The 10,805-nt window shown below is 44.3% G+C and overlaps 1 pseudogene; it reads left to right on the plus strand.

Annotated features, from left to right (window-relative positions):
* Window positions 1–2,840: 2,840 nt before the first annotated feature.
* On the plus strand, window positions 2,841–3,533 carry LOC114077283 (annotated as a pseudogene).
* Window positions 3,534–10,805: the final 7,272 nt, after the last annotated feature.

Below are 10,805 nucleotides of genomic sequence, written 5' to 3' on the forward strand. Positions count from 1 at the left end.
ATTATGTATGAGATGGAAACTACAACCGCGACAACAACTTTAACAGGGGTATCTATGCTAATAGAAACGGCAGGAATGGGCCCAATGTCCCTCCTCAAAATCGTGAAGTTACTCTTAGGGATGGTGGAGATAGTATGGCGCGAGTTGAGGATATGTTGCACAAAATGATGAGGAGGTTCGATGCTAGTGATGAGCACATTAAAGAGTTAAGGGATGATTGGGCAAAAAGTTGATACACATGCAATTTCGATTAAATAGATCGAATTGCAAGTGGCCCAATTATCTGCGACAGTGAACACACGGCAACCGGGCACTCTTCCTAGCAACACTGTCCAAAATCCAAAGAATGATGCGCACTGTATGGCAATCACTACTCGGGGTGGTAAGCAAACCATCGACCCACCTTTGCCATCTACTGAGGAAAATGTGAGAAAGGATAATGATAATGTGGTAAAGGGTGGTGGTGAAGCATAGGAAAGTAATGGAAAAGATGCAGAAGTACCTATCAAGGTAATTCCTATGCCTAGGCCACCACCACCCTTCCCTCAGAGATTAGTGAAAAAGATCGAGGATGGTAAATACCGGCGTTTCATAACAATGTTGAAGCAGCTTTCTATCAATGTCCCTTTGGTAGAAGCTCTAGAACAAGTTCCCGGTTATGCCAAATTTATGAAAGATCTGGTCACCAAGAAAAGATCGGTCACTTTTGAGGTTGATGATAGACTGCAGCATTGTAGTGCTATTGCTACAAGATCCCTCGTACAAAAGAAAGAAGATCCTGGTGCGTTCACTATTCCTTGTACAGTTGGGTCATTACATTTTGCGAAAGCATTATGTGATCTGGGGGCAAGCATAAATCTCATGCCCCTCTCAATTTACAAGAAGTTGGGTTTGGGGGATCCAAAACCCACTGCGATGCGGCTACTGATGGCTGATCGGACAGTGAAACGGCCTATAGGGATACTCCATGATGTGCTAGTAAAAGTGGAGTCATTCATCTTTCCGGCTGATTTTGTTATTCTTGATTGTGAGGTCGATTTTGAAGTGCCTATTATTCTTGGGAGGCCATTCCTTGCTACAGGTAGAGCCTTAGTTGATATGGAGAAGGGACAGATGACATTTCGGTTGAATAATGAAGAAGCGACCTTCAACATTTGTAGGACCATGAGGCAGAGTGGTGAGCTCCAATCGGTATCTGCCATATCCCACAAAGAAAAGATGAAGAAGGAGACTGAACAGAAAAATGCAAAACAAGAGTTTATGGTTGGGGATTTGGTGCTTGTAGACAGTTCTGGGTCGCCTTGTCTTCCGGGCAAGCTCAAGTCCAAATGGACTGGCCCTTACTTGATTACCCAAGTATTCCCTCATGGAGCAGTTGAGTTAAAAGCCAAGGAGGGAGTGCGGTTTAAGGTGAATAGAGAACGAATAAAACTCTATTTTGGGCATAAAGCATCGGGGAATGAAGTGATAGAGGCATACCATCTTGATGAAGGCTGAGTAATCAAGTGTCCCCAGTCGTGCCGCGACATTAAATCAGGCGCTTGTTGGGAGGCAACCCAATACTTATAGTCTTTTTAGTAATGGTAGCATTTTTCTACTAATGGGTTTTTAAATTTGCAGGCACATCACCAGGAAATTCTGCAGAAAATTACTCTGCAGCAGTCACTGACGGATATATCGACGGACCGTTGCGCATGCGACGGACTGTCGTATGCCTCCGTCGTACCAGGTACGTCTTTCTGTTATTTTCAAACTAGGGCACACACGACGGAAACAACGACGGATCGTCACATCTGCGACGGACCGTCGTCGGGAACCGTCGCGTGATTAATGAGGCATACGACCCGACCCGGCTGGAGTCTTTTTCAAAATTAGACCGTTTAAACCCCCCAACCCTTCATTTCACCCCATTCATTCATTATTCCTCCCACTTCCCTCTCTTTTCAACTTCCATATTCTCCCCCTCGATCATTGTTCCCCCAAAATTCTCCAAAGCCCTAAAAGTGTTAATCTACTAGTCGGAGTTGATGCTGTGGGTGTTTGCCTAGCCACCGAGTACTTGTCCAGTTGTTTTCTCCATTTCTAAGGTATGTGTCTCGAATTTCTACTCATTTATCTTGCATTTTTGTTTATTAGTTAGTATTAGCTTAGTTCTTCGTCATATGTTGTTTCTTTTATACGATTCTATCTAACCTAGGTTATAAATGTTCAACAATTGCCATGTTTACAACCCTAGACATAGGTGCTTTTGCATTGATAGTTTCCTAGGTAGTTGGGTTAGACAAATGTAGGTCAAAATTACTAGGAGTTTGATGTGGGTTCATCGGGGATGCATAGGGTACCCTCAGTTCTGTCACTGTTATTCAGAACGAGACCCCGATGACGGACCGTCGTACCCACGACGGACCGTCGTAGGGTACGTTGCAAAATCCTTAGCACCCTGTCCCAACGGACTGTCGTACTCACGACGGTCCGTCCTGCACAACCGTTCCGGTTGTCAGAGACCCTGTTTCTAAGGGTCTCTCATTTTTTTCAAGTGTCCTTCAACGGACACATGTGACGGACCGTCATACCCACGACGGTCCGTCCTGCACGACCGTCATGACGGTCAGAGACCCCTCCCCTAATGGTCTCCATTTTTTTTTCCAGGTGTTCTACGACGGACACCTACGACGGACCGTCGTACCTGTGACGGTCTGTCCTGCACTGACCGTCATGCTAGTCAGAGACTCTCCTTCAGGGTTCTTTATATATACACAGTCCAAGTAATACACGACGGACCTCATGACGGTCCGTCATAGTCACGACGGGCCGTCATCAGGCCCGTTGTGTGCCACTGTTTCTATAGCAATTACCTACTATTTTCAATGTTTTGTTAAGTATGGTTTTGCTTGTCTTGTTTGCCACTACTCGTACTAATATTGATCCTTTACAGGTACTATCTACTATGGCACCCAAGCAAGACCGCATCTACGCACGCGGGCGATCGAAGTCTGTCGCCCCGTCTGCCCGCATGGTCATCGGCTCTGATGATGAGCGTGACCCTGAGTACGTGCCCCCAGGCACTTCCGCCCCTTCCCGTGCTGCGCGTGCTCCCAGAGCCACACCCAAAAAGGTGGCGTCCGGCGTAGTCACTGCCTCCCAGTCTGATGAGGAGCGCACACTGACCGGCACACCCTCTGGGTCAGCCACAAATGAGGAAGGAGCGTCTGGCTCCTTAGGCGTATCCTGGTCCGAGGAAGCTTCAGTCTCTGCTGAGGTTCCCGCACCCGCCACTGCTGCAGCGTCGGCCTCGTCTGATGAGGCTGACAGTTCAGACTCTACATCCGGCGCACCAGTTCAGGTCCCCACCCCAGCCGCTGACCAGCCAAACCGGTGGTGTGTCGACGGCCAGTTTCAAGTTTACTCCGACGCAAAGTTCTTGACCGATAAAGGAGTAATGACTCGCACACTCACCCTGGAGCGGCGGGTACTCACAGGGAGCCTTCCCACGATGCCGGAGATTCATAACCTCTTCACCAGGCATCGCTTAGAGTGGACAGCACGTCCATTGGGACGATACAGCGAGGAGATGGTCCGAGAGTTCTACGCGTCCTATGTAGCGACTCTCCGATCACAGATCGACAGGCGGGCTGCTCCCGCTAAACAGGCCCCATTGGAGCAGGTTCGAGTCCGGGGCGTGCAGGTTGACATTTCCCTGCCAGCCATCCGCCGGTTCCTATACGGCGAGAGTGCAGATGCTACTCGGACCCCCATCACTGCCGAGTTTGACTATCGCTGGCAGATAGTGAAGGATGGACAGTTCCTGCGAGAGCCAGCACTGAGGGAGACCACCAAGAGGTGGATGGCCCTGCACCTATCAGTCGACGGAGAGGGTGCAGATTGGGTCACTGAGCCGAAGGGGGCCATCAAGAAGGCCAACCTCACGTTCGTCGCGAAGTTCTTGTGGCTGCTCGTCCGTCACTGCCTTTCCCCCACAGCTGCTGACAACATCGTCACTTGGGATCGCGCAGTGTTGATAGCGGCGATGATAGCCGGATTCGAGGTCGACTTCGCATGGCTTCTCCAGGCAGTCATGCACGAGAGGGCATTCAAGGTCACTACCACCTACCCCTTTCCGTGCATGATCTTTGCCCTTTGCAGGTCTGCAGGTGTGCCCATATGGCACATAGATCAGTTGAGGACCCCGCAGGGTACCGTTGACGTCGGCCTCATCAGAGACGAGGCCAATGAGTTGGCCCCACGTAGAGGGCCCCGTCCAGAGCTGCCACCACTTGCTGATGATCTTGCAGATACGGTAGCCCAGGCCCGCACAGCTACACAGGCGTCCACTGACACTACCCCGGTCGAGTCTATCCCGGGTAGTAGCACAGCCCCGAGCTCCTCTCGCACAGCCCCTCTACCGGTACTGGTCCCGCTTGCTAGGGTCCAAAAATTAGAGGCACAAATGGCCACTCTTCTGCATCATATCCAGCCGTGGATGCAGAAGTCGATTACCGAGTCTGAAGCGCGTCTAGAGAGGAAGATGCAGCAGTTTACAGAGCGGAAGATTGCTGAGGTCAACCAGCGTCTGGATGCGTTTGAGTTGAGAGTGTTAGCCCGACCAGCCCCTCCGGTGGATGTGTCGACTCTTCAGGCTGCAGTCGATAGTCTTCGGGCAGACATCGACACGATCCTAGAGGCGAGGGTGCCGGAGTCTGAGGCCCCTTCTGTCGAGCCTGCTGAGGACACCGTGCTAGCGGCCCTGTTTACTACTTCAGAAATTCCACCACCTCCCCCTCGAGAGACTGCCAAGAGGCGTAGGGGTCGAGCAGAGGATGAGGCGCGAGCAAGGAAGAAGGAGCGCCGAGAGATGGAGGCTGCGAGGAGAGCCTCACTTGCTGAGGAGGAGGCGCACCAGATGAGAGCATCAGAGTTAGCGGCTGGGGCGTCTAGCTCCCGCACTGTGGAGATAGCAGGAGGCACTACTGATGGTGCGGTTGTTGCTGAGGACACCACTGAGGGTGTCCAGATTGCAGAGGACGTGGGTTCCGGGGAACCGAACCCACCATCTTGCTGATCGACGGCGCTTTGCGCCACAGGTTTGCTTCACCTACCACTCTAGTATTTACATTTTTATGCATTGGGGACAATTGCATGCTTTTTTGTTGGGGGTGGGGTAAATGGATAGTGAGTGTTAGGGTGAAGTCTGAGTAGCCCAATTCACTATCCTCTTTTGGGGTTTTCTTGCCTGTGTTCTTTTTCCCCAAAAGACTGATTACTTTTTCTGTTGAACCGACATGTTTATATCTTTTGTACATAGTTTAATTCTGGAGCATGATGGCTAAAATGATATCCTGATAAACTGGAAAATGATGCATGACTAGGCATAGTAACTGATAATTGTGTGGCTCTAAGCATGAAATAGAGTTACACCATTTCATTACCCTAAGTCTTTAATTCGAACTAGGTGTCTAATAATCTGGTATAGTGATGACATGTCAAGTGAGAGTGAGGAAATTTGAATAGTCCACTATTGGTACTGAGCTAGAACTTGCCTGGTTAGTCCTGCTAAAAGTAAGCTGTAACAGACAATTAGGAAAGGATCATAGTCCCTTATTCAAGAAAGCCCATTTCTAGCCTAAATAAAAGAAACCGAATGAAATTTATCCTTCTTTGATCCAAATAATCTGAGCTTAAATTAGACCTTTCTTTTTCACCCTAACTGATCTTTTCGGGGAACAATGTGTTGGCCCTGGTCCCTCCTTGGACATGTGCACCTCAGCTTATGCCAAAAGCATAAGTTGAGGGTGGCTAATACAGTAAACAACCTTCGTTTTGGCCCTGACCCAACCTTGGGTATTGTGTACCTTGACTCATGGCAAAGCCATGAGTTGAGGGTGGCTATTATGAGGAATGCTCTGGAAAGTGGGGTTGAAAGAACAAAGAGAGAGAAAGAACAAAAGTAAAGTGACTCAAGAATTAGTTGAAAGAAAAGTAAAGAAAAAGAAAAATATACAAGAATTACAAACAAGAAAAGAAGAGAGTCACTTACACAAATGAAGAAAGAAGAGAAAATTGAGCAAAGGGAAAGAATATGAGAAACTGGGCGAGATAAAATGATAGAAAAGGGAAGGTTTAGCCGATATGTCAAGGAGGGCAAAAAGTCACTAAAGTATACCTAAATATACCCTACCTGACCCTGAGCCTATGTTACAAGCTAAAAAAGTCCTATCGTGATCCTAAGGGTTGTATAGCGAACTTAAAGCAGTGAAAATAAGGGCAAGCTTATGGCAATAGGTATGAATGAGTGTGACTTTGTTCTGAGAGCGAGTGTTGAAAAGTAATCCTTATACTCAAACTGAAATCATTGTGTGAAAAATGAGGATTTTGTTCTAAAGTGAGGACACTAGTTGCAATACCAGAATTGTTAGCACCTCGGTGAGAAATTGAAGAGGATAGGTGTTAATGCATGGTGAGTCTGTGTCATGTTCTAATCCCACAAAATTCAAGCCTAATAGTGATAGCATGCATAGATTTGATGAGATTAATCGGGATTGATAGCCAAATGATTGCAAAGGATAAAACATGGATACTATTGTACAAAGATTGTGTAGTGAGTCATAGTGCGTCGCTTGAGGACAAACAACGAATTTAAGTTGAGGGTGTTGATATACCGTGGTTTCACGGTATAATTAATACTTTTTCCTTAAGTTTAGTGTGTCCAAAAGCCTTTTTGTGCTAATTTTTATATAAGTTTCTCTTTGTTTTGCAGGAAATCTGTCCAAAGCTGAATGCGGAGATTTTGAGCGAAGAAATGCAGAAGAGACCACCTACGGAGCTTATGACGGTCCGTCGTGCCTGTGACGGTCCGTAGGTGGCAGCGTAGTGCAGCTGCTGAAGGAAGATGGGGAAGTCTGACCAAGTGTGGGATTACGAAGCTTGTGACGGTCCGTCATGGCCATGACGGTCCGTCCTGCAGGTTCGTCGTGAAGGTCAGAGAAGTGATCCCAGTACCCAGATTCCAAGAGTTAAAGTCTTTTGAAACGAGACCCTCGACGGACCGTTGTGCCTATGACGGTCCGTCACACTTGCCGTTGAGGGGAATGAAGAGAGCAGCAGAAGAAATTGCACCAAGTATGGGACGACGGAGTCCACGACGGTCCGTCATGACCACGACGGTCCGTCGCGTGGTCCGTCGACCCAGCCGCGTTTTGGCAGATTTCCAGCAATTAGAATTCTTGTTTAATTAAGGTTTTGTATTTTTATAAATAGTTCGAAAAACCTCGTTTTTGAGGTTAGACACCTGATAGTTAGACTCTGAGATTGTTGAAACTCCGTATTCGTAAACATTGTATTGTGAGATTCTCGATAATCATTAGACTTTTCGTGAGATTATTGATTACTTTGAGAATTCTTGCAAGTGATTTTTGGTGATTAATCAAGCAATCTTTTGGACTTTATTCTTTCTCATTGAAGTAAGTACATGAATTCTTATTTAATATATTTGAATATTGTGATTATGGCTATGGGTAACTAAACTCCATAACTAGGGTTGTGGGAACCATAGGCAAATAATGAGATAAACCCTAACTAAAATAACAATTCTAGAATAGTGTCTTGCATGTATTAATAATTCTTTCGCTTAGAAGTCTTTTTAACGGATGATCAACGTTAGAACTCGCCTTAATGCTACTTGCCGGACCAAGGAGGTAGATAATAGGAAAAGAATTATTAACATAGATTTAGTGTATACTATCTAATAGGCTAGTATTGATTGGTACGAGGTAATAACTTAGTCAAATATCGAATACGATGCTTAATATGAGGTAAAGATAAGGGTTAGGAAAGCAACACACGTAGCCGGACCAAGGTGCGGAGTGAGATTTTCTAGATGCCGGACCAAGGATTTAGAAATACATAACTTATCACTTTGCATGCAAGATACTAGGAAAGAATTGTTATAGTTAGAATTATCAAGTTATGAACCTGTGGGGAACACATAAACCCTAGTTACTTTGATTAATTGATTAACTCCAACATTCAAAGCTGTTAAGTATCTCTTTCAATTGCGTTAGTTATTTTCATTCATTTAGAAATAGAAACCCCCCTTTTATTGTTTTTACTTTCCAAGGAATTCATTGACTAAACAATAGTAATAACAGGTTGAAGTTAAGTCTAGACTATTTTCCTCGTGGGAACGATCCCAACCTCACTAGTTGGGTTATTTACTTGACACGACCGCTTTACTTCTTATTTGAGAAGTAAGTTTGAGCGTATCACCTGCACCATCGTTATCCAGGAGAAATAAAAACTTGGGGACGATGGGTCACAATCCTTCCATAGTGGGATAAGATGCCGCTAGGGCTAGGGTGGTGGCGCCAGGGCGGGATAAGTCGGCGCCAAAGCAGGATTAGAGAGACAACGTATATCGCAAGAAGCCTATTTTCACTATTTTTTTTAAAAATACCTAAACAAGTCGTCAAACACCCTAGAAACCCTTAAAAAGCTGCTCTAAGCTTAGGAAGGAAGGAGAAATATATTTTTAGTGTGAGAATGGCGATACCTTGCAAATTGTTGGTCGTATTCACCGTCACGAAGCCTAGAAAATAGGAATCGAAGCCAATAACACCGTACAATTACTTGGCGCCCATACAGGCTAAGTTTTATGAATTGAGTATTTTAAATTTGTGCTCACTGTGTAATTAATATATGTAAATCAATGGTAGGATTTATGCATAGGCCTTCGTGCACTGAATGATTTATAATTTAAACCCTAGGAAAAAGCCTTAGACGATGAATTAGGGTTGCATATGGTTGAATTAGATTTTGCATGAGGTGTGCGACGAAGAATCAATGTAGGTGATGATTGTTATTCTATGATGGTGTGATGTATTATTGTTATTGTTTTATCATGATAAATGTGCATACATGAATGTTGCATTATTGATCGCACATGTTGTAAATGCGATAGACGAATGAGTATATGTCATGAATCACTGTTGATTGTATGATTTGAAAGTATACTTGTGCTTTGACTGTGGTGTGTTGATGGATTTGATTGCCATTTTCGGCATAACTAACTTGGATCAAATTGCCACTTTATGGCATAACTAACTTGGATCAAATTTCCACATTATAGCATAACTATGGGATCAAATTGCCACATTCCGGCATAACTATGGGATGGGGTACCACATTCCGATGCACTAACAGTTTGGGTTTGGGTTCCATGAGAGGATCAACTACGTGACATATTTGCAATAATTGAGAATGGTGAATACGTTGTTACTCTTCATATCGAGGTTATTGTGTAAGTTATATTTCTGCATTCGATGTTATGGTTGTGTGGAATCATATATGTTGCACTTAGTGGTTATATGTTGTGATGACTTATGTTTTGTTGTGTTGATTGAATTGGTGGGGTATAGGGGAGAGACAAAGGGTTCAAGTGACGAGTAATGGATAGCTAGGGTTTTTCCAATGTTATAATTATGAAATGGAAGTAGAGGTAGCATTGTGAGGAAGTGTGCTTAGGTGGATTTCACCGTGGGGAAAGAGATTGGAGTTAGTGGTAAAGAACTCGTGGTGGTGGTGCTTTGTGACCATGATTGAGTAGGGTGTCGAGGGAGTAAGAGTGAGTAACGAGAGGTTATTCAAAGTGCTTGTGGGTGAAATTTGGGGTTCATTAAGGTGTTATCATCTTTAGGCTATGATCACAAAATATGAGAGTAAGTTTATTGAGGAGGCAATTATTAATTAGAGAATGTGTTGTCTAAGAAGAGTGTAAATGTGGAGAAGCGAGTCGTTTAAGTCATGATTTTACTGATTTCTTATGTTATAAGGTGGGCGTTGGGTTGACCGATGATGCCTACTAGTACATGTGTCTGTACTAATACTACTCTTGCCATTCCTTTTTGACACAGTGTAGATACTGTAAAGACAAATAAATTCTCCATCAACTTCTATTCTTCCTTCTACATGGTGGTATCTGTGTCTTTTTATTTGTCTTGTCCGGTTTTACTCTTAGTAGATCTTGTACATGTTAAGACTAGATCCATAAAATTTATTAAAAATTACTTTACAAGTTTTAACACAAGTATGTACGAAATGGTTATTAATAAAAGTTTTGTTTTTTGTTATTATCTTTATTATCTTAAATTTTCCGCATGTTTAAATTTTTGGGATATGAAGATTTTCCTACTTAGGTGTTAGAGTGTCTGCCCGCATGATCTAGTGGGTTGGGTCATGACAAATTGATATCAAAGCCTAGGTTACCGGTCTCCACGTACAAGAGCAAAATGCGGACTAGAATCCCGCGGATTGATGTGTTGATGTCCACATTTAATATGCAAGAGGCTAGGAAGAATTCTAGGAAATGTTTCATCTTCTTCTCTCCTTTCATGCGAAGTGTCTCTTGTGGTATGAGTTAAGTCCAATTGATATCTCCCGATTCCAATTGATATCTCAACCACGTAAGTCGGATGTCGTGATCACGATGGAGGAGCTACGCAAGGTAATTGGAACTAGAAAGGTTCCAATTGGTATTTGGCCTTAAGGGTTGTGAAGGGTAGGGATGACCAGTAAGGGTCATCTAAGGAAAACAAACTAACTAATAAAGTGAACTTGTCCGTACATTGTGTCTTATGAACTCTGAATGCGTGCCTTTGTTGAGTCAATTCCTGTGGTGTAAATTCAAACTAATTGAAGGTGATGATGTGATTATATGTACTATAATTGGCGTCTGAAAATTATTATGTGCAATATGCTGGCTTATTGTTGAAATTACATGCGTCGTAACCATTAGCTAGTCGTGTAAGTGTCTG

The sequence above is a fragment of the Solanum pennellii genome, chromosome 5, assembly GCF_001406875.1.
Source record: "Solanum pennellii chromosome 5, SPENNV200".
Taxonomy (NCBI): domain Eukaryota; kingdom Viridiplantae; phylum Streptophyta; class Magnoliopsida; order Solanales; family Solanaceae; genus Solanum; species Solanum pennellii.